A 26,396-nucleotide genomic window follows, 5' to 3' on the forward strand; every position below is an offset into this window, starting at 1 on the left:
GATGTGTGGTGTGCATTATTTTTGGGCTTTGCTTTCGCTTCGGCTTTTGGTGGATGTCCCATGGAATGCTGTGCCACCAGTTCTCTTCATCTGCTGCCATAAGAAGTTTTGCGGCACAACATCAACAAAACAGCAGGGCGAATGTCAAAGTCACAAGTGCTCAACTATGGGGATGCCCTAACTAATTTGGTTCAAATATTTCATTACATTCTTTCTAAAAGACTTATCATTTCTTCGGCATATACAAAATTTTAAAATTACCAGAATTTATTGTAAATTCAAATTATTTAAGCTCATGTTTCAGAAAATGAATAGTTTTCTAGCTTTATACTTATTAAAAATGGAAATTAGTAAAATTTATTGTAAAAATACTTTCAAATTTTGCAATTAAGAAGTAAAATGTGCATTTAAATCACTCAAAAACTATAATAACCATACTTACTACACCTTGATAACAAAAAGCATAACCCAGCCACAACCTTAACCTTATCTTAGATTTCTTAAGATACAATTTCAAATATTAAATTGCAGCGAACTCAACGAGCTGATGGCCCTTTGCTGCTATTGTACTTATATATAAGTTAGCTTAAGGGTTTTGACTACATATATATTTATTTATTTATAAGAATAAAACAAGAAATTTATAAGATCATATTATCAGCTCTTTTTTAGACTAGTCGATTTTAAATAGAGTTTTGTCTTATTCATAAGAAAGCAATCAGTTGCAACTTTAGATTTATTTCTTAGCTTTTATTCATGCATAAACATTTTGGTAAAAAAAAAAGCTCAGATGTCATCTATCTTTATGCTTGATTAACGATCATATATCATATATATAATGCCATATTATCTACTCAAGGGATGAATAAAAATTAGTTTGAAGCTTAGGTTTTAAGGATATCAATTGAGCTGCTATGAAATTCGTTAGTTCTATCTTTACATTATATCATTATATAATTATGTCATTATATGAATTTTGCTCAATCGACGAATAATCACAATCTACTAACGATCATTATCTCAACCTAATATACTCCACCATCCCTTTTGCGAACAGCGTATGAAATGTTCCTGGGAAAAAATGTTGCACAACTTTACTACCTGCCTTAGCCATCCAGTAAGCGACGACAACGATCACATCCAATCTACAGCGCAGCCAGCACTGCTGCTGAGAGGAGCTGCCTCCACACCAAAGCTCCTGCCCCGCCCCGCTCCGCTCCGGCCTGTCGTGCAACTGCATCGGTGTTCCCCACTCCTCACCCCGCTTAGATTCATTAAGTGAAAAATTTAAAGTCTCAAATTTTGTTCGTTCATTCGACTGCTGCTCAGTGATTTTTATGGGACGCGACTAAGTTTTGCGTGTCTCAATGGGCACAAAACGCACGAGCAAAATGAATACAAAAAATTAAAATAAAAAATGAAAAATAAAAAGGAACACATTAGTCCTGCAGCTTTATTACAAATTATGCGTCGCCTGCTTCCTCTCCTTAAAATTCTCAAAGGTTTTCAATCTTTTTTTTTGTTTTTAGAATTCATAAAGTTGTGTGCACAAGTGTCTGTGTGTGGTGTGTGTGCGTGTGTATGTGTGTGGTGTGTGTGTGTAGGTTGTATGTGTGTGTGGAGTGTGTGTTTGTGTCTGTGTTTTGAGAGGTGCGCTATAAATGTAGATGTAGACCGCTTGCTGTCTGACTATCTGACAGGCAGTCGTTGCGACGGCGCCGATAAGCGACACACACTCTCGGACACACACTTGGACACACACTCGCGCACACACACACACACACACACACACACTGGCACACATGCTGAGAGCAGGCGCAAAAGCAGAAAAAAAGGCGCACAGATTTTTGCAGGGGCAAAAATATGCAACGCAACTGGTTTATCAACTTGCATTTTGGCGCCAAAATTTCTGCAAATCTTTTTCATGCCCTGTGCTTTGCACGCCCTTCGTGCCACACACAAGCACATACGACAAATATATATATATATATATATATATTTGTGGCATACCCTTTACGCATATAATTTTCGTTTTATTGGACAAAATTAATTGGGCGCCAAGATAGAGGCATTAAAAGCCACTTAAATTTGCGGACGCACGCACACACACACAACTGTTTGTGGCAGCTACAATGTGTGCCATTTACTAATGAATTTATACAGCAAGAAAAGCTAGCAAGAAAACCCACCCACACACAGAAAAAAATGTATTCAAACCAAGTAGAAGTGCTAAAAATCTGGGCATCCTTGAATAGTTTAGAGTTTAGACAATAGAGCAAAAGTTCTGAATCCAGAAAGCTTCCTTAAACCCCGATGATATCATATAATTAAGAAGAGTAGGATTGTCCACCCACACTGTGAAAAATATGTAGAATTGTGCACTCAAAGCAAGTTCGAATGGTTTAGAATCTAGACAATGGAAGGAGAGTTTTGATTCAATAAAAATTCTTAAGATATTCATGTTTATAAATGTGAATTTATAAATTTTTCGTGGTTTAAAAGTAGGATTGTCCACCCATGTAGAAATGTAAGTCAGTTTTGGTTTAAGAACAAGTTGTTGTAGTTTAAGAAGAAGTTGGATTGTTCTCATTTCACAAGTTCTTAATCCCAATATTCTTGACTTGGGTTTTTAGCTTTTATTGTTGAGTACTAAAATCAAACTTCTTATGATCATAAACTAATATCTAATCAGCTTGAATCAAAAATTTAAGTTATTAGATTAATTACTGGGACATTTTACTCTTATTTTGTGCTTGACTGAACTATTTGAAGTGGCAATTTTGAATTCAATATTGATTTATGATTGCTAAAGAATATTCAAAATCAAGTTATAACTAAAACAATAAGGTGGCAATTCTTCTACTTGAATTTTAGATTATAATTTTGTATTTATTTTAATGAAATAATATAAAAGCGGTTATTTACAATATAAATATAAACCTAGTGTTCTTTAAATAATTGTGAAGAATTGAAATTACCATTACTTAAATGAAGCTCAGTGGATAAATTCATGAAAAAATAGAACAAGTGCAAGATCTGCTCGAGACAGTGGTCCCTTTACGTACGTAAAAACTACGTACGTAGTTTGCCTGGGGGAAATGGAACTTAAAACATAATTTTTCTTTGAGTGTAGTTAATATGCGGTGAGGGCATGCGTTGCATGCACAGCTTCCTGTCTGATTATTTGCGGTTAGCCTTCGGCAAATTTGCAACAATGTTGCGCACACCACACGATAATGGATCATTTAATGAATTGATAGACCTGGGATATATATGTATATATATATTAAAACCACTGCGGTTAGCACTGGCTGTCAGTCAGAGCCAATCTAGCCATTTGGACACCGTAGATCCTTCTTGGCCATTGTGCCAAAAAAAAGAAAAGAAAAGAATAAAGATAGATTCCTTTGTGCATTCACTTGCTTCCTGTGCATATCCTTGTGTAGCGTTCAGCAATAAAGAGATTTCCTTGTTGTTTCCTTTTATTTTGCGCACTCGGCCAATTAGTGGCCAGCGGTCACAAGGTGGTCCTTGCAGTCCTTGTAGTGTTCCTTGTACCTGTCTCTCACCCTGCGCACCGGCCGCAAAAACCAAACAAATTATGTGATTAACAAATATGAAAAAGATACGGCGAAAGGCGCTTTTGTTTGCACAGCCAAAGAGAAAGAGGGAAAGGGAGAGAGACAGTAAAGAGAGAGAGTGAGAGTGAGAGGGAATAGGGGGAGAGGAACTGTGAAAAACTCTGCGCTTATCAGACAAAACGCGTTTTTTAACGCTTAAACAAGCGCCCATTTGATATTAGTCCACAACAGCCAGCCACAATCGCTGCTGATATCCAGCGAGTTTTTTATAGTTTTTTTTTGGTTTCGTTTTGAAATGCAAGCAATGCCTGCCTTTTTGCCTTCCAGTCATCCCGTGGGAATAATAACAGAGCCAGCATTCAGCATTAACTCATGTTTAATATGCGTCCAACGTTCGCCGGCACTTCCGAAGCCGCCTTTCTCTGAGTTATTTATGATGAGGTTCTTCTCGGATCGGATATTCGCCTCGCCAATTTTATAAAAGCGAATGTTATCCGTTTATCCATTATCTAATTTATATATAATATATATATATATTTCTGCTTAAGGGTTTTATTCAACAAGTTCGAACTGTTTAACAAGTTAACTTAAATTATTTGAGAGTTCATTTGAACTATTTGAGTATTAACACATTCATTTGAGCTGCTCAAGAGTGTTATTTTACAAGTGTGATTTAATAAGTTCATTTGAACTGTTAGAGAGTGTTATTTTACAAGTGTGATTTAACAAGTTCATTTGAACTGTTAGAGAGTGTTATTTAATAAGTTCATTTCAACTATTTGAGAACGTTATTTAACAAGTTAATTTGTACTGTTTACGAGTATTATTTAATAAGTTATTTTGAACTGTTGCATAAACGCGTCGTCAAATGGTAAATAAATATATCAAGTAAAAGAAAATTGTATATTAAATAAAAAGTAAAAATAATAAATAAATGTCATATTTTAAATAAAAGCACGAAACACAATTGAGATTTAATTACCTGTCTGATTAGCTGTCAATATCCAACTACAACTCTAAGCATTAAAATCAGTTCACTTCTCAAGTGGAATCATTAAAAGGAAGCAAACATTTAAATGTAATGTCATTAGATAAGACATTAGATAATGCGGTCACAAGCCACAGATAACCTCGCAGTCAAGATAACTTTACACGCACAGCCTCCCCCACACATTTCCACTCCCCAAGAGAATATTTAACGCTAAACGCAGAGCTAAAAATAAAAAGGAGCAAATCAAATGCTTGGAACGCCAACGCAACGATGGAAAATGGAAGATGGAAGAATTGAATGGGGAATGGGGAATGGTGAGCTGTGAGTTGTGAGCTGTGTGGCGAGAGCGATACATAGAAAAGATGCAGGACAAGTTTGGAGAACAACTCCCCACACACAGGCACACACAGGCACACACACACACACACACACATACCCAGACAGTGATAGATACATGGAAAACTTGTATTTTTGCCGCGCAAGCCAAAAGGTCAATGCATTTAGTTAATGTACTACAACTGCATGTGTGCATATGTGTGTGTATGTGTGTGTGTGTGTGTGAGTGTGTTTGTTGGAGCTGCAGCCCCCACACAGATGCGACAACGATATAAATACAAGCCGCGAGTCTACGCCAGCTTCAGCCAGCAAAAAAAACAGCCCCCTCTCAGCTTGCATCTAAGGTTCAAGCAACTCTACACACAACACTGACTAGAAGAGCAGTGGAGACTTTTTGTTCTTGTATGTGGACAACAGCATCCGTAATATACATGCACACATACACATATGTACATATGTAGATCTCATCGTCGGCTGCCTTCTATTTTGTAACGGGCAGTTGAGAAAGCAAACTGGAAGCGTCGAAAGTCCATGAAGCAATTTAAGCAAATTAAAGAGAGTTATGTGATGACAATGGTTAAATACTCTTGCTTGATCTATGGCAATTGTAAATATAATATTGATAATAATATATATAATATTATATAAAATATTATAATATTATATATATAGAGTGATTCTCTAATTTATCAGTAGGTTAAAAATTTCAATCTAAATTTACTTTCAATGAATAAACCAAAAAAATATATAAAAAGTGTTTCATAGAAGAACTTAATTTTCTGAAGATAGTTCTCAAAACAGTTATATTTAAATAGAACATATTTAAGTCATCAACTTTTTATTGTTATCAGAATTATTTGTGTTATAATTATTTACTATTATTATTGTTATATTATTATTATTATATTTTATCCCAATCCTCAATTTCATCCCAATTTCAAACATCCAAATTCAACTTATGTCCAATGAATGACATTTAACACGACCAAATTATGGCAACCGCTGTCAGTGTATAAAAAGTCAACATTTAAGCGTTGGACCCCCACGCGTCCATTTGGCAACCCTTTGTGTGTCCGTCTGTCTGAAATGCCGCCAATATTGTTGTCAACACAAATAAACATCATCATCTGATTATGAACCCAGTTGGAGCCCCAGTTGGCTTCTAGGGTTTGTTACCTAAAACAAAAAAAAAATAAATAAAATAAAAATAAAAGCAAAAAAGAAACAAGCGCTTAGGATATTCCCACGACAGCCACAGACGCCGACGTTTGTTGCTACACTAAAAAAAAATTAGAGAAATGAAAAAGATGAAGAAACAGAAGAAATACAGGCAAATCCCAACTGTAGCAACATCTATAAACGCCGATTGGCAAATATTTAATTATGCTGCGTAAACTTTAAACAACTTGACAATTTCACACTCGCATGTGAAGATCACTAGGCAGCTATATCCCCCTCTCTCTCGCTCTCTGTGTGTGCTGCTCTATGGATCAGTTAATGTTGTTTTATGATCTTTAAATATGCTCTCTCTCTCTCTCTCGCTTCTCTTCGTCTGCTGCGCTGCTCGACTTGTTGGCTTTGCGTGGACGTTGAGCCCTTGGTCCATGCACCGTTTCATTCCACTCCATTCCATTTAGGCGCTCTTTTTCTTTTTTCTGTTTTTTTTTTTGTTGTGTTCTACAACAAAGTAACAGCAACAACAACAACAAGCACAATCTTCAGTCCCAGCTTCATTTTCTTTTGCATGTGTGTGTGTGTGTGTCTGTGTGCTGTTGATTTGTCTGTTTTTGCCATATTTTTTGCATATTCAGAATAACTTGGCACATATGACTGTTTCCGTTCGTCAGCTGGTTTCTCGGCTTGGGGTAAATTCCAGTGATGCTTTCGTGGAACGCACTTAGACAAGAACAACAACAAACAAATTGTTGTTTAACTTGAAGAAGGCTTGCAAAATAGTTTCGTTTTCGATTTTTATTCTGTTCTGTTTCACACTTTACTAGGCGACGCTATTCCTGCTTCTGCCATCCCCCCCGCTTTCCCAACAGCTTCTCACAGTTGACGAATTCATTTCCCATTTCTGTTTATTTTCGTTACTTTGCTGTTAGCTTAAAAAGCCAGACATACGAATACATGCATACATACATGCATATGTGTATGTGTATGTGTATGTGATGCTTGGGTGGCCTAGTGATTTGTCTGCAAGTATTGCTGACAAGTAGAAGTTTGTTACTCATTCCAAATAACGGCATCTATTCTATGAATTGTCTTTATCAGAGTTGGAGCTGTGACCACAGTTTGAATATTTGTGAAATGCAATCAGTTAAATCAACTGGGAAATAGCTTCTAGTGCAGTTATTAAGGCAAGCTAGACACAATTACACCTTATATCGTATTGTAACTAGAACTTAAAGAGAGAAGTATTTTTATAGACAAATGATGAAATGATTGTAAAAGTAATTGTCTGCATAAAAAACAGCATTCCAAATTCTGCACTTAAAACCTTTACATTTATCAGATCAACTACAGTCTGTGTAACTGAGTCCAAGTATGTTTTCTGCATATAAAAAATAATACTCCTAGAATATATATAAATGTATATATACATATATATTCTTGCATGTCTGTTCAATGGCTATCATAACATCCAATTAACACTGTCTCAAAGGTCGTGGGCTGAGCTAAGCCCTACCACTTCCATGTCAGTATCAGTATATAGCACCATATGATATTCAGACATATCGCACAATCTTTGTTCATACAAAATAAACTACTATATATATATATACATATATATACCATGCACAGATACATATGTATGGATCTATAGCTGTATGTGTAACTGCATCGCACCCGTAGTAAGTGAGTACATAGAGGCCGTCTCCATCCATCTGTATCTTTAAGTACACTCGAAAGTCACGAAGCATTACAGATGCAAACAAGCTGAATGAACGCCGCAAAATACATAAATACAAAGTGCCCACAGTTTGTTTTCATTTAAATTGAAATTGAAGTCTTCGCACAGAGCCCCAACAAACTCCAACCAAGTCCGACTTCGACTTCGACTTCGACTCAAGAGTGGGCGCCCCTTCTCCAAAAGGGGAGGTGCAGTGTCATTGAGAAGACGCCAGTGCCAAGTCAAGACGCAGACTCATTGCAAATACGAACTTCTCCACGGATCTCAATGGAGGAGACGACACACAACAAAGTCCGACGAGTGGCCGATTTTCATTGTTTTGTTTCTCTGTAATTCTCGCGCTTTGAAAATTGCATTACACACAAAGCATTCAGCAAAATAATAAGAACAAACAAAACTTTGGTGTTTATCAGCCGACTGCGAATATACCCAGTAATCAATGGAAATTCTATGGAAAGATTACATTTTCTTCTTTTTTTTTGATAATTTTTTTAGTGTAGAATATATTGCAAAAATGAATTTTACCAACTCCCAATCGACTTTGCTGTTATTTTATCAGCTACTTTTATAATCCTTTCATATAGAAGCTATTACTTCCCACATAATTTTTGAGGCTCTTTGCCACAATTTATGCATTTATTTTCAGATTGGAATTGAAAATGACCTGACAGCCTTGTGCCTTAATAAACTTGGTCTAGATCTTAAAAATAAACTGAGCTTTATATATATATTATATTTCATATATTTCAAAAATTTGCAAGCTCTGTTATATACCCAATATATTTTATAAGTTATTCCATCCAGCAAGCAACAATTCTCTGAATACAATTCAAAGAAATGCCAAATTTATGTTATAAAGCTGCAATCCAAACTATTCTCCGTCTCTTCAGTTTATTTTTATATAGATTAATACAAGAAAATCACGTTTAAAAGTAGAAATCTTCATGTTTTCTTCAGGTTATTGTAGACACTGTTAATATTGACATATAAATTGATATTTATTTTTCCTAGTGATGCAAGTTTATTATTTATGGCACAGAATATGGATGATATTTAAAATATTTATGATATTGAATATTTAATATGTTTAATTAGATATTCATTTAGTTTGACTTAATTGAATTTTCATATTCTTATCATTTATGTGGCTCCATTAAGATGTGCTTTTAGTTTCATTTTAAGAATGTGTTTTTTAATTTATATTATGAGTTTGTCTTCACTTCTGGTTGTTACACTCCCTGCACACACGCACACCCAATCAATACACCCTGTTGCACAGTCGTCTCGATCTGGTTTATTGCGGCAAGCATGCAAAGATTCCAATGCCGAACTGGACACACAGCTGTGTGCTGCAAGGGATTAGGTATGTGGAGCTCGGGGCATCGCATGATGCCAATGCACCTCTCATTCTCTCTCTCTCTCTCACTCTCTCTCTCTCTCTCTCTGTTGCTCACTGTCGCTTGGTAGAGCAAAAAGCATTTTGCTGTCCAAAGTCAAAGTGCGTTTCGCACCAATTCGCGCCACTGCTGCTGATGATGTCGTTCTCCGTTCTCCGTACTCCGGCCCCGATAATCATGGGCAATGATGCGCTCTGAATCGGGTCTCGTATGGCAGTAATGATGCTGCCCCGCTTCGCTCATAATTATAATTACGCTTCGGCACCGGCAACATTGCTGCTTCATCTGCCCCAAAGGCCTGCTGCAGCGTGAGTGGCTGCCACAACTGTGAGGGACGGTCTCCAAGGCTTTTTGGTCTCTTTGATGAAGCACTGGAATTTCTTTTGCGATTTGCAAATAACAAGCAATTGTCGTTGTCAATGTTCATTTCCGTTTAGCTCCCTCCACGCCCTCCCCCGCCCCCCATCGAATGTTGAGCTGAGTGTGTTGCAGTGCGTGTTAGGTTCTCAGCTTCATCTCAGCAACTTGCTAATTATACCCTGTAACTCTGGGATTATGGGTAAAAGACAGTTTTGAATGTTGAATGTGTGGCATAAAAATGAATACGATTTTAATTGTTTATCACGTCCAGATTAAAAGTCAATAAGCAGTTGGAGCTTATAAGAGATTGCCACATTATAGTGATTTATAATATTCAAGTTCAGTTTTTATATTCAGAGATTGACGTTCTTCTATATATATATTCTTGATCAGCATTACTGACCGTGTAGATATACCCATGACAATCTGTGTGCCTGTCTTCACTTCATATACCCATTTTTTTAATAAATTGAACTTTCCCAGTTTTCAAGCTATCTTGTTTAAACATACAATATTTATTTAACTTTGAGAATTCGTTGTCCGATCGGATTGGACCACTATAAAATAAAGTTGAAGTAAGTAAGAGTAGAAATACACCTAATCCATTCTGTTGCAATATAACTACACAAATGTCGAATATTCAGTTCGCAGCTGGTCGTAAAACAGAAATCAGCTAAAATTGGCTTAAAGAAAATCTACAAAAGCATCATCGGACTAAAATTGTTTAATCAGCAGATTATGTCCAATCTACAAGGGTATGTAATCCTCGATATGCCAAATTTAATAGTTGCTTCTTGTTAATTGTAAAGAAATAAACTTGATATATATGCTAATGGGTATCTCTCAGTCGATCACACTCGACTAGCGCACACTTAAGTGTCTTTGAGGGCATTTGCCATGCTTTTTGAGTGATTTTTTACCGCTTACTCCCGTACAGTTATTTACTAATGAGTGCTAATTGAGTTTGAAATGCTTCTAAATGCCCAAAATGCATGCAATTATTTTTTTTAAATTCTTTCTTTTTTTTCAGCCCCGTTATTTGTTTCATTGCTTTCATTTAGCCGGCCGCACGCATTTCTGTAAATGAAATTTAACAAAAATAAAGCCGCATTGCATGAAATGTGTGTGCGTATGTATTTGTGTGTGTGTGAGTGTGTGTGTATGTACTTCACAGCTCAAAGCGGCAGCTGTCATTCACTTGGCTTGAAATAAGTGACTGTTGATGGGAAGAGCTCCCCAATTGCTGAAAATAAGAAAACAAACCACAGGCGCTGACAAAACTGCCACAATTTGTTACAACGCCCCCGCACCCCTCTCTATCTCTCTCTCTATAAATAGATCAGAAAGATGCACAGGGGAGTTGAGGAGAGAAAAACCACTTCCGGCTGTGGCGCGTGCTCAAAACACCAAGTCCCGAAAAACTTGAAATGAAAATCAAACTAATTTTTTGGTAATTACAGTCAACGACCGCCCCAAAAAAAAAAAATAAACGAAAAGAAAACACTTGGAAAATCAAAAAGAACAAAACAAAAAACCAGATATAGCAACTGATACACAAATACGAAAAGAGAGCTCAACTCTCTCGATTCTCGTTCAGCGGCGGCTTTTCATAAATTATTAAACTTTAATGACGTCACTGACATTTATGGCCGCCGCCGAAAGTTGGCAAAATAGGTCAAGTAGCCGTTAAATGATGACGCAGCCTCCTGAGCTCGCCCGAGGGGCTAATCCGCGTAAATCACAAACGAAAATAAAAATGTCCAAAATAAGTGTCCACAAAGAGGGCACACACACAACAAGACTTGTCCGCGGGCCACTCCAGTTGAAAGAGATCCTTGGTCTGATCCTGATCCTGAGCTGATTTCAAATGCAAATGATGCTGCTTTCTTCATGGCTATTTGATTGCATTGTGTGTGTCTGGGCTAAACGCGAATGTCCTGCCTGTCCATTGCATCCTTTGTGCACGGTCATTAGCCGCATCCGTGACCATGACCCGCGCTCACAGATGCTGCACAAGATGCTGATGCTGCTGCTGCTGCTGCCGCAACCTCTTTCCCAGCACAAGAAAAAATAAAACTTCATTCGTTGCAACCCCTTTCAAGGGGCAATCAAAATGTTGCCAATCGGGAATGGGACATGTCGTGGTCCAGTTTCCTCCCATCCTGCATGTAAATTAGTGTTTAACCCTTTTCTATTTTATTTTATGTATATATATATTTTTTTTGGTTCGTAGCCAACCCAACCCCGCTGATCATTACGCTTTCAGCATTTTCCTGCGCTTTTTTAAGTGTTTTGTCCCGGAAAAGCGACAGCTTCAATTTGCATCCAGTTTGAGGAAGATGTGGAAAAGTGTCTTAAGCTGCTTTATGGGAATTACGCGCACATTTACATGCGCATGTCAAACGTTGGCCAGAAACCGGGTCAAAGGTCGCTGCAGCTTTCAAAGCATCAACGAAAGTTGTCTCAACTTTTTGATGTTAAAGGCGGGATGCTTCCATTATGATGTCCCAAAAAAGGGGCCGCCTTTTTTGGGCACAAAAACACAATCGTTTGTGAAAAGAAAAAATAAAAAATGTAATAATAAAAAGGAAGAACTATAAAAGTGAAACAAATATAGATTGTTAGCTTAGCGGGGATAATGGTTTGACGGTTTTGTTCTCTCGGCCTCAACAATGACGAGCGTGTGAGCAAAGACAAATGGCAAATGTTTACGAGTTTTCCTCATTTTCCTTTTTTTGGGACACTCTCTGCAAGTTTATGACACTGAAATCTAATTGAAAATAACGGAAGAAAAATCATACTGCTGAGCAGCGAGCCAAATGAGCTTGATTGGGTTGCCTTCTATAAATCCAATTCATTTAAGATTGCACAAAATATAAATAAAACTTGTTGGAATTCTTGGAATTTCTTCTTACGATGAAAGAATTCACAGAATGATAAGGCTTAAAGACTCTTTAGTATTATTCCTAGTGAATTTGTATTACTTCAATTATTTATTTAGTCATTTTATTTATAAATTTATTTATATACTTATTAAAGGGAAATTAGGATGATAGAATTCATTGCATTCACTGTTAACAGACTATTTTCTTCAATTATACAATTATTTATATAAATTATAATTCGATTTATACTATTGTCTTTCAGATAAATATAAGAACCACCAAGTTTAGCTTTGTTCAATGGCAACTCGTATAAATCAATTAAGACAATTCCTACACTGACCCACTCAAGCACTACCCCCATAGGAAAACAAGGCAGTTCCGATCTAAGGAGCTCGTCTTTGATGTGTGTTTCTCATGATTATTGTTTGGCTGATGTATCAATTAGCCAATCCCTTTGTGCATTGAGCCCAATTGCTGTTGATGATCTCACAAACAGCCCACTTTGAGTACGGCTCCCTTCGTTTTCGCTACGCCCGCTTCTTGTTGGTGCGCGTCCCAAAAACCCAGCACAATTTGAAACTACTCGAAGATCTTAATCATAAAACGCGCACAGCACTCGTCTCAACAAAAAAAAACGACACCCCAACAATTTGAACAAACATAAAGATCTTTATATGCATACACACAAAAACATGTATATATATATAAATATATATCCATAATTGTAGTTGTGTAAAACCCCCAGGCGCCTGGTACGCAGCGCCGCATAGACTGCAAGCTAATTACACTAAATCATTAAGAAACGAAACAAATTTAAATATAAAAAAAAAACAACGAAAAAACGAAAAAAACGACGAAATCTATTAAATGCTCCAGCATAAATTTCAATTTATGACGCCTATGAAAATAAAATCATAGAATATAGAGCAAAATGAGGCCACAGACAGTGCGAGTCACGCCAAGAGTACAATGAACCGCCCATCTCCACTAATTCATATGAAATGGGAATAGAACTGCGAACCGAGCTTACCCCCACATATATATAGAAACAAAACCCGAATACAACAAACAGAAGAAGAGCAGCTCAATGATGAAGTTGTCAAAGGGGAGCACAACACAAAACACAAAACTTTTGGGCAACATGCATAAATGTGAGCAGTACTTGAGAAATCCGATAGCTCTATGAGTACTTAAGATCGACGAGCTTGATGTTTGCTGGCATTCTAATTGTTTTCGTTACGACAGCCTCCCTCGCTTTTATCGCTTTATAATATTTTGTTTTTGTGGTTCTGTCTATCGATTATAGTACAAGGGTAGGCAAAAAAGAAATCTACTCGTATACTATTATTTACGAGCTGCTGTAAATGGGTTAGCGGCACGTAATATGGCGACAAGCATTTCCGTTGATTAATCACAACCTACTATTGTCTATACACTTAGAAAACAAAACAGAGTAATTAAGTACGAACGTTATTATTACGCAGCACGAAAATCTAATTTCAATATAAATTATATGAAAACCAATACATAAAAATAAAAGTGAATAATTAAATTAGATATAATAAATTTGAAGAAATTTATATCCAAAAACTATTTTATTTATTTAATTCCTTGTACAATTAAATTACTTTATTCATTTTATTTATTTGTAAGGATTGTAAAAACCCAGAGAGATTAGGAAATTAGTTCAAAAATTGATGGGTAATAAGAAGAGTAAAACATTAAGGACGAAGGGAGAAAGAGAGAGACAAAGAAGAAATATGAAAATTTCTGTTTAAGAAAAAAACGGCTGGAACTCTTTCTGGTTTCAACTTGAGTTATGAACAGCGATTTTCTCTCAGTGTATGTATTAGAGCTGCGCACTTTTTTCCTAGGGAACAAGTGATATCTCCACATGGTTTTAATTGCGTTTTAAGGATGTGTCTCTCTCGAAACTGAAGTGTCAGCACAGGTGGCTAATGCACTATAATGGAGCAGCAACCAACGTACCAACAGATGCATCCAATCAAAACTAGTTTCCCTTTTCTTTGGAACGACTATGCAAATGCTGTTGAGCCCGGCAAATTGATGGGTTGCGTTTTGCGCCGCTTTAAGCATGGCTCATAAAGTATTGTAAAATATTCATTAATTTCGGGCTGGGTGTGTGTTTTTCCCAAAACGCGTACATATTCAAATGAGATTTTTCCAAGCGATTTTTCGCACTCGACGCCTCTGCGTAGCGCCTGATAAGGGTATCGCCAGTAATTATTATGCAGCGTTCTTTTTTCTGATTTTTTTTTTTTTTTGTGCCAAGGCGTCAAGTAAAAAATGCAACGTTACCCATCAACCGACCCAAACCAAAACCCGACCCGACCCCTACCAGAGTTCTGGGGTGACGGCAAAAAAAAAAAAAAGAAGAGAAGAAAAAACATTCTAGTGACGCGGCGTGTGAAATCTTTTGGTTTACTTAGCTACTCAGTGCCAGCGCCGGCTGCCTTTAGATGGTGCTATTTCTGGCGAGGACCAAGATCATCATCAAGCAGGCGACAGCCAGTGTGGCAGACACAGACACAGAGGCAGAGGCAGAAGCAGAGGCAGGGTGTCGCTGTCAAGGGGTGGTGCCGGGTGGCCTGGGTGAGTGACTGACTGCGCCAGGTTGTGCGTGTGTGTGCTGAGTGTGTTGTGCGTGTGTGTGCTGAGTGTGTGTGTGTTTGTGGTGTGTGTATTTCTCAACTCTTTGCTAGCTTTTATGTTTTCGTTTGGATTGCAGCCGCTTCGTTGCATTCACAATTTGTAGTTTGGGTTTTGCTTTGGGTTTGGGTTGGGTTAGGTTTTTTTTTGGGGTATCATGATCATGACGTTGCACACAATAACACAAACAACATAAACACCAACAAAGCGCACTGGAAAAACAAGCAAATAATGAAGCAAACTTATTTCTCTTTTTTTGCTTCTTTTTTGACATTCATTGTAAGTTTTTCTGAAGAGATCTTTTCTTGGGGTTGTATTTTTTCTTCTTCTTGGCAGTAGTGCGCTTTATTACAAAACACTTGAAATTTTCAACATGAATTTACCCTTTTTTCTTATAATTTATAACATAATTTTGACTGCTGTTTTTTTTTTTTGTGTTTTTTGGTGTCATTGTTGCACGGGACTATCAATGGCAAACGCCTGGGGCGGCAAATTTTCTTTGCAGCAGAGTTGTAAGAGACAACAAAAAACCAACGGCTGGGCTTGGAAATGTTTTGTTCGCAATGGGATAAAAATTAGCTTAACAAAATGCTTTATTTGGATGGCAAAAGCGTGTTACACAGCAAAACGTCTTCAAAGGAAAAAAATATGCGATTTTTTTAGTATTATATTTGAATTTGAATGTGTTTTTAAAATGCCTGGGGCAACAAAGAAAGTCGATGAAAAAAAAGAGCTTATAACACTCAATTTAAGACACATTTTTTTGGCTTTAAATAATTTTCATTTTAATGCGTAATATAAATAAAATGTTTAGTTTGGTAAAAAAAAACGGATTTATTCTTTTTTTTTTTTATATAAAAATTTGGCTGATTTCTCTATTGAAGTTCGTATTGATAGTAAAGAAGGTGGCAATCAACTCTAGTAAAGCCCTGTTTTTGCTATATGAATTGATAGTGTTCAAAAATATTTCGTGTTAATTGAAATTAAATAAAAGTCGAAGCTTGTCATCGACAAAACATAAATAACATCAGCAGATATGGTTTGATCCTATAAGTGATATTGAAAATAGATCTCATTGTATTTAGCATAGATAGTCGCTAAGATATATACCTAAAACCCAAAGATACTGATACAGATATTATGTAGCAAGTTGGCCCTCCACACGTATATTTGTTGACTCAAACCCACAGTAAACCCTCGATCAACCCCACAAGCACAGCTCATTAAAATCCGTATTCAAGCAAAACAAGCGCCTCAAATTCAAATTGTAAATTGCGAGGCAGACAAATCGAAGATGAAATCAAGAAACGCAATAAATTATTATTTGCCAAGGTATGCGAAAATCGAGGCAAATTCAACGCAATTCAAATGAAAATGCCTAATGAAGGCAAATGCAAAGCGAAGGGTGCCAACAATCGATGGGAAATCGAAGGCGAAGGATGCGAAAATGCACCCCATAAATATCTTAAGCAGCTCACAGCCCAATCTTAGGCAAAAAAGACTCTGAGGACGTTGAGGTTGAGTTATGGCGGGTTTGGCATTACGTGAACGGTATGCGAAATCATCCACATTGTTGTTATGTTGTTGTTGTTATTGTTGTTGTAGTTGTAATTCCTGCCACTGCAGCAGCTTCAAGCAAATTGCAAAATTTGTGACGCATTCGGGCAAAGTTCCCCTTTCAGGGAGCGCATGGGAATTGGTTCTCGACATTAACCGTAATGTATGTTCAATAAATATTTGGTAATTAAATAAATAGCTAGCTGTAGGAGAAAACTGTAGCAGCTGTGCAGCTTTTTCCTCTTTTTCGTTTTTCTTGGGCGCATGCGCGACCCTTTGGAGAGGGAGAGTGCTACAATTTCACTTTTGCTGCTTTCGTCGTGGGATTCCTAAGGGTTCTGCTGATAGGCATGGGAGCGTTTGCAGAAGCGCACTGATATGGCTAGGGTTTTAGTTTAGGGGATAGTTGTCTTCAAGTTTGAGCGATCGTGTGACGAATTCTTGAATAAGTTATGTGTGCCTTGAGACGGTACGGTATGGTTTCCTAAAGTAGGTGATCCAACCAGCTGGATAACGGTCACTCACAAACTTCAACTATTCGTTCTCAGATGTGCATCCAATTCAAGACAAATGATATCAAATTGAATAAAGCACTTTCCATAAATGAGAGTTCTCCAAATCAAATATATAACGAGACAAGTTTATATATTAAACAAATCTTATTTCTACATTTCTAGTTTACCACAAATAATTATATTTTATGCATTGCTAATTGAGTTTAAAGTTGATCTGTTAAGTTGAAATTTATATTATATTAAGTATAGAATATGTTTACATACATACTATATATATATACCCTTAAAAATTGTGAGTATAATTTCTCTTTAGGTATAAATCACAACTGTTGTTAAAGTTGATCTTTTGTTTTGAATAAAAATTTATAGTAAATTTTTATTTGGTTTAGCTCCAACCTTTGAATGAAATAAATCATTCTGATTTTAAAGTTGGTATTTCATATTGAATAAATACCAAGTATGGCATACCCATTGCATAATATTATTTATTTTATATAGAGAACGTTATTTTTTCTTATCAAAAGGAAACTTGCACAATACACTTAAGTTTTATCGATAAATGGGGCGTTGCCCTCCGGTTCCATTCAAGCCGAATTAATGCCGCTGTCAGTGACACTGAAAGGTAATCAGACAAAAAAAAAAATAGAATCCAAACCTTATGCGTAGTCTTAGTGTTAACCTCCGCCTCCCCCCTGCACTGCACAAAGATGGCATGCCACGCCCATTTTGACATTCACTGGCATCTCCTGTGACTTTTTCCAATTTTTGCACAATTACCCTACAATCGATGCTTTCTCCGCAAATCAATTGCAGAAAAACACAAACACAAACCCCATGACACATTGCTCAGCAACCCGAACCTGAACCTGAAGAAACCTTACCTTACTTTACCCTACCTTACCCTGCCCCCTGCCCTACTCCCTGCCTTAGCCAACCTTACTCAACCTTGCCACACCCGGAGTTGCACACACACAAAAGGGGTAGAGAATAGTCTGGGCAAGTAGTAGGGTAAAAAACCAAAAGACGTTTGCAACAAATCTCTTCCTCTAGGCACAGAACTACATCCATTTATGTATGTATGCATGAATAAGTACATTTTTTGGAACGGGTATACGAAGTAAAAAAAAATGGAAAAAATATGGAGTAGGGGGAAACCAAAGGGATTTAATTGCATTTTTTAGCGCGCGCGCTCTTTGCGAAAATTTTCAGCTGTGCCTCAGCTGGTTCAACTCAACACGACTCGGATTGATAGGGTGTCGTGGTCGGGTTTGGGTTCAGGTTCGGGTTTGGTCGAGTTTCAGGTCGATCGATCGATCGATTGGCAACTACTGCGCCGCAACAGTTAGCAACGCTCTGCTGGTTGCCTCAACCTCAGCCACATCTTGAGATCTGTTGCTCATCATTGTCATGCTAATGTTGCGAAATGTGAATTTGATTGCCTCCTGCCGTAGATCAATAAACACACTAATGAGCTAAAGGGTTGCCCCAGGTACCCTCGACCATCGATCCTAAGCCCAATTCGATTTTTCGCAAAGCCCATTTGCATTTCCCAGCAAGCGAATTTTCATTATCGAGTTTGCATTTTCCGTTTCGTTGGCGCTGAATGCCGCGTGTGCCATGAATTTTCTCGATGGTGGTACTCTAAGTTCCGGGGATCCCGTTGTGAAAGCTACTTCCCAAAAGTCCTTTCACATTCAAATGTGGCTCATGTAGTGCACAAAATGCCCTTAAGGCGTTTTAAGTTGCTTACTTGGTAGCAGTTAATTGGTTTGAAGTTTTACGCCGATTTGCATTTTCAATTTGAATTGTGCTCATAGAAAGTTCCTAATCGATTGCGACAGGCAACGGCTGCTTTGATTAGGCAAGTTCATTGTTTAGCTTCAAAAGTGTTGGCAAGTTGGCGGGCGGCCTTTTCTTTTCTTTTTGTTTTTTTTTGGCTTATTAGGGGCGGCTTTCCACAATGTCAAACTCATTTGGGGACAAGTTGTGAATGGTATTAACCTGCTGGGTTTGACTTTGGTTATGCTGTTTACATTATAATAAATTCCAATTTCTATAAAGAACTTGGTTGTATTCAGAGTTCTCTTGAACTTAGAGACTAAAGGAGCACAGGACATTAAGCTTGGTATGTTGGTTCTCATATTTTATACAGAGATTTAATATTTGATTTTTTATTAATTTACGAACTGCACTAAAGGCTTAACTTATTTAAAGAAATGTTGAGATGTTGTCCAATTTGTGATGTGGGTTCTCATACGTGATAGTTGAATATTGAATTTATATTAATTAATAAGACTAAGGATCTGGAACACTAGAGGATTACTACGTTTCTGCTAAGTAAACTCAAACTCTTAATGAAGTTGAAGGATATTCTCAAGCCAATTCGCGCCTTGACACTTCTCCTAACCACACACTAATTGATGTCCTGGCCGTTTAAGCCGTCTGCTCCAAAGACAAATAGCAGGGATGCAAGGAGTTTGGCAGCTTGCCGAAACCCCACGAACAATGCCAAAATAATTAGCTGCTATTGATAACCAATGGTCACCAATGCCAGGCGACAACCGGCGGCATCCTTCGGGGCGTGACACGTCACAATATGTGCACAAACGCCCCTGCAAATCTTCAGCAAGAAGAAAGTCAAACCGGGGAAATAAAGTCAGTCGCAAATGTAACAAATGATATTTTGAAGCGCACGGGCCACAAGGACTCCCTAGATTATCAATGACAAGCAGCCGGCGCTGTGGCAGCTTCATAATTTTCAACACTACAGCAACAACAGCAACAACAATTTGCAGAGTGCAGCAAAGAAATGCAGCAGCAGCTGCGATTAGGGAACTCAAGAAAGTCGGAGCACAGTCTGAGGTTGCTGCCCCCCAAGGAAACGCGCCCGAGTCCTCAAAATATATTGATAGCGTCCTGTGTGTGTGTGTGTGTGTGTGTGTGCAGGCATGACTGAATGTGTGTTCGAGTATGTGCGAGTGTGTTGTGTGTGTGTGTGCAGGCATGACTGAATGTGTGTTCGAGTGTGTACGAGTGTGTTGTGTGTGTAAAGCGCACTTTTTTGCACACAAACACACATTGGCATATTGAGCCATTCTTGCACTTTTTGACTGCTTATCATTTTGCTTGCTCAACTTTGGTTCTTTTATTTTCTTCTTTTTTCAAGATTTTTTCTTCGAGATTTTTGCATTTGCGCGCATTTCTACATACCAAAAAGCACCACCGGCTGCTGCTGCTCCGACTGCTGCTGCTCCGACTGCTTTGGCATCACCTTCCTGGAGGATGAGGACGTCATCGTCACCCCAATTTAGTTGCTACCCATGGCCAACTTCCCATTATTCTCCCTGTTTGTGTTTTGTATTGCCATTCACTTATCCTTCTCGCTTTGCTTGCCTTGCGTTGCCTGCCTGTTTTTCTTGCCTCCTTGCGTCCTTGCTTGCTTTTTTTCTTCTCCTTGTTGCCTCCTTGCGTGTGCATTTGCCGCATGTAGCTCGCGCCAAGAAAACGCATATGCCACCTCGATCGCCCATAAGTAATCCTGCTCCTTGCCACACACACACACACACTGCGACACACACAGTCGCATGCAATCGCATTTGAAATGAAGCAAAAATTTAATGAAACGTGGCGAGTAGCAGGAAAAACTCTCCAAGTCTGAGCTGCCATTAAGCAGCTGCCTGGGCTGGCTGGCCAAAGGAGGGTTCAACTTTATGCTCAAACGCTCGTATATGTACTAGAGTAAAGCACCACCAGCAGCAGCACCACCACCACCACCCGATCGATCGACTAATGCCAACGCATGGCTTCCACACACAACAGCAACAACAACAACAACAATATGCAACATGCAACATTGGAGTGCATTATTCTACGACACCCAAGTGCCAGCAGCAGACAGTTGCCGACATTTATGAGACATTGTCTTATATAAATAAACGGAAGAAGACACGTCGTGACAATGACCCCAATGTTATTAATATGGCTGTTGAGCTCCTCGAGTTCCGTTAGAGGGAGGCACTCGCATCTTATCATATCAAATGCATACACATATATGCCTCGTATATGTGGGGCACATCGATTTTTATCTATGCTCCTATCTTGAGCAAATGAAAAACAAACAGTTCGTTGAACTTCCTTAGCATGTGCCATTTATATGGATTTCCTTGTAAGCAATAAAAGGGTAGATAGCCATATTGAAGACTGGGCTTTAACAAATATCACGGCATTAATAAACAAGCCCAAATGTAAATAAGCAGCTTAAAATTCCCTTCAAATAACTAGCGTTTCAAAACTAGTTGAATCATATATAACACCAGACCTTTCTTAAAAAAAAAACAACGTTTTTTGTACTGACCGAAATACTTAAATAGATTTTTATGAAGAGTATAATGAACTAAAATGTGCGACCCCATATAGCATATATATATAGTCCTAATCAATATCAACAGCCAAGTCGATTAAGTCAAGTCTGACCGTCTTCAAATTTGAAATATAATTATTTGTTTACCATTAACATTGTTAAAGATCTAGTCTCGCAATTGATGTGTGATATTCCAAGAAATATTATTGATCGATCATTAAGAAGATTGCAGTAGTAGGATATGATTTAATTAAACAAAAAGTATATTAATATTTAACAAAGTTAATATCAGCAATTCTACTATATATTTAAAAGCTGACTAAAGGATATCTACGAGTCCAGCTGCCTCGACTAGAGCATTTGAACTAATGTTTGAGTAGTTATATTATATACCAGTATTGTTTATATAAATTTGTAAAGCTTCCATTATGTAAATTCAAGCAAATGTTTTTATTTGCCTGTTTTTTATTTCGTAAAAACAGCCAACTGCCAATGACTAATAATATTTATAGATGTTTTGCAAATTTTGTTATAACTTCATTTACATACGAAATGCAAGGCAGTTATTAGCTGGTCAATTTTCACCTTGAGCCCATTAAGTATTTATGAAATGAAGCTAAACATATTTTCAAATTAAAGTCAATTATGCAAAAAGCAAAAAAAACTAAAGTTCAATCAACAAATGGGGCAGCATTGAAAGACCAACTTCAAATGGGGAGCCAAATAGCAACCCTTAATCCAGAACAGTTAATGAACTAAACACTGCACTTGGCAAGCCATATTGGTAAGCCATAAAATAATAATATTGGGGAGCATTGTGGCATGGTGGCACCCCTTTACTCTGTGCACTTACCAAATTTGTCAGTCAGCGATAAGGTTTGTTGTTGTTATTGTTGTTGTTGCCCCAAGCAGCCAAATGTGTCGCATTAAAACGGCACAAAATATGGGACAGATGTTTGCTGCTCTAGGTTTTTGGCTTGTGCCACAAATGTAAGTTGAAGGTGTCGAGAGTCAGAGGCAGAGGCGGCGATGGTGGTAGTGGTGGTGGTACTGGTGGTGGTTGTAGCAATAGCGCCGGCTGCTTACAGCTAAAGACCTAGGCCAAAGAAATGGCCTCATTACATTTGCTGCAGCATTTAGCTTGGCTCGCTGTTACAGTTTTTCTTCAAGAAAAACCCCGCGCGCTTTGGCACGAGCTAAGGTATGATCAGCTGTAGACGAAGGGGGATGAAAATATATATATATATATCCAGGTGGCAGCAGCAGCAGCAGCAGCAGCGGCGGCGGCGGCGGCGTCTAGCAACTACCCCTAAGACAAGGGCAGCGGCAGCAACGTCTTGAGTTCATAGTCGCATTGGAAATTGTGCAAAATCGATTACAATGATTGCATTTGGCGACAGCACGACAAACGGAAGAAGGAACAAGGAAGGGAGTCCCAATGCCACCGCTGTAAGTGTTGCGCTGCATGCAGCAGTCGCACAATGAATGTGCGCCGGAAGAATAATGGCACAAACATTGCCAGCAGCAGCAAGGGGAGAGAGCGAAAGAGAGAGTGAGAGAAAGAGAAAGAGAGAGAGTGTAAGGGGCCCGGTGTTGCACTGATTTGCTTTGTTGTCGCGCATTGTTGATTTCTTGATTTTGTTCTTCAACAATTTTGCACACACAGCCTGCGCCGCATTGCGCAATGATTGCAGCTCCTTGCATTAATGTCCCATTCGGGTCCGGTAATTTATATGATTTCTGCTGGACATTTTTAGGGACGTTGTCTCGTGCCGCCCCAGGCCCGGTGCGTCCAACAATGCTGCTGTGGTCAATCGCTTGCCGTGCTGTTGCGCAAATTTGCCTATTGTCGCCTGCCGGCCATCAAATGCTCTTCTCAATCTTAAAGCAGTCTTACTGCCTGGCATCACAGCTGCGCATCGAGTTTGTTTGGACTGGGGCAGCAGAGATGGGCGGGAAATTAACACAGATTACAATTTGGCTACCAGTACCAGTCAAAAATCTAACGAATATTTGAATCATCGTAATTATTATCCATTTATCAGCTAGATTTTTGTATTGAAAAAAAGCTTTGGTATTTATCAGTAGAAATGGTAGATTTTTATCCTATAAATAAAACAGGGCATTGGCTTTTCAAAGAATAAAATCAGAGACATTGCATGAGAGTTTGCTGACTTATTAAAAACAGCTCCAAGTTAGGACTCTCTTCAAATTATGTACTTTATAAATAGATGATTCTCCCAAGGTTGAACAATAATTAAATTCCATAAGAAGACTTATGCTTGAAATCCTTCCACTAGTAAAGAATTCAATTATGCACAAAGATCTTAACTGTAAACCCTTTATTCAATTCAGTTTTGGAAAATACTTAAGATATTTCCCACAAATATTATATATTAGTTATATTAGTATGCCTGTTCTTTCATCGGTTGGCTAGACTACATTTTAAGAATTTTCCAAATTATCCAATAAAATAGAAAGTTATATGAATCAACCAAACTATAAATTAGCCAATTTTCAAAAAATTTTATAGGATTAAAAAGTACCACATAAACCAGGCTGTATCCCTTAAAAGAAACCACAACACGTGCCCAACTCTAACTGTAACAAAGCTTTCGCAGCTGCTATTTTAGCTCGTGCCCCGTTTATATGATTTATGTCACCCATGTAATCAGGGACATTGTGCATTGATTAAGCTAGCGGGTCATTGACTGTGCCACAGGCAGCTGCGCCCGTACACAACAACAGCAACAAGGCATAACAACAACAAGCAGGAGCAAGAGCAGGAGCAGCATCACTCAAATGAGAACACCACCAAGCAGTATCATCAACGACAAAAACTCGAATCAAAATCACCAGCATGAGGCGAGTGTTGAGTGTTGAGTGCCAGCCAGCACCTGCCTGTTACAACTTACAGGGGCCCGTGCCACATATCCTGGGGGTTGCAAGCAGCCAAATATGCAACCACCCCAAAAATATATACCAGCTACCACCAGACTAGGCCAGCAGACACCAGCACCACCCTCTGGCTTTTGCTAACGGTGCGCAGCCGTTAGGTTCACACACACGCAGGCGCATAAGCGTGCATATCCTGGGCGCAGGACAATGCTGGCTGCGCACTGTACTTGCCACGCCGTCGCATACATACAGGCTCATTCGACGAGCTGCCACGCCAATTAAACCATTTGCGGAAATGGCGTCCACTTGTTTTCATTCCGCTTCAAAAAGGGGGCGCTGAGCCACCCCTGCTGCACACTAATGCGCAGGATCTGAACGCACGTGCGACTGCGCCACACTTTCGCGTATTTCGATTTGAAAAGGATCTGCTCAAACACACACACACAAGCATACACTCAAGCACACACACAGTCATACACTTAGAAAAAATCTAATTGATTTTGACGCCAAGAGTTCCTCACTTTATTATTCAGGAATCAAATTACTAAAATTGAAGATCGTTGGCTTAAAACCAAGATTTACATTTCTTAATTTCAGGCTAGTTTTTTGTTTAAAATTTGGAAAAAATGTATAAAATTTGCAGAGGTAAGAAAAGTTCATAATATTGGATATTTTGTGACTAGACTCTAGAGTAGTAAGTAACTCAACTCTAATATAGTAATAATAAAATAATATTTTCATTTTCAGTTATTCATGATATGCGCTCGATTTTTTTGCTGAGTGTACACATAACATACACACACACACACCCTCTACCAAGGGCTCGTTGATGATATCCTGATGCCGGCATAACAATGCCAATGTTAATGCAAATACAATCGCATCCTTTCAATTTGAGAGGTCCTTTTGTAACGCTGTGTATTAACAATTTTGGCTAAATATTTCAAATACAGCAAATGCGGGCGCCGTATTCAATGTGTACCCCTCCCTCCCCTCTCTTCCTCCTCCTCCTTTTAGCACGCTCGCTTTTCCCATTTGTATGGCAAACTGTTGAAAATTTGTATCCGGCACACGTGCCAAATGAAAGGATCTAGGATGTGCTACAATATTTTGGGCGTGAGGTGTATTTTCCATATTTACATATGATTGAAAGAGTTATTTGAGTATTGTTGCTCAAGTTTCTTAATGAAAGAAATAATACATTTTGGTTATACCTGGAACAGACATCCTAAGTAGAAGAAGCTATCCTTCCTAAAATGATCAAATTATCGCCTTTTACCCTCTACTTTAGTCTGCTTTGATAAACGCATTCTAAATAAGCCGCAATCCTAAATAGCTGCTGAAACATAGGACACCGACCTCTTTCAAGTACTGCTTGCCACCGCTTTCCACTATTCGAACAACAAAACATCATCTTGATAACATCAGTTCACGTATTTATAGATGTTTCTTCACTTTAATAACAAAAGGGAACTAATCAGAATGTATTCAACACCTTCTTCAGAATTGACCGCCGATTGTAAAAAGAGCGCTACCATTTTCTATGAAAACCTATTTATCAAAGACTTGTCTACTAGGAAAAAACACTCTATTTTGGATTACGTATAGAGAGAGAAGCTGGTGTAAGGAAAACCAAAAGAGACTCAAAGAATAACCACCACAGAATCACATCCAACTCGACCTTAAATTTATTTAGTTGCTGACACTCATTTAAATCTAGAATATATAATAGATTACATAAGTCTCGCTAGATACGTTTCCCTTGAAAACTTTTTATGTAATAGTTTCAACTAAAGTTTTGTATACCTTGTATTTTATTATACACTTGTAAATTGTATTCTAATTTTGTTGAGATGATTATGATTCTCCTTACTATTTGACAAGAAATCATTAATATCGGACTACTATATTATATAGATCCTATGGAAACAA

The sequence above is a fragment of the Drosophila grimshawi genome, unplaced genomic scaffold (genome assembly GCF_018153295.1).
Source record: "Drosophila grimshawi isolate 15287-2541.00 unplaced genomic scaffold, ASM1815329v1 contig_311, whole genome shotgun sequence".
Classification (NCBI taxonomy): Eukaryota; Metazoa; Arthropoda; class Insecta; order Diptera; family Drosophilidae; genus Drosophila; species Drosophila grimshawi.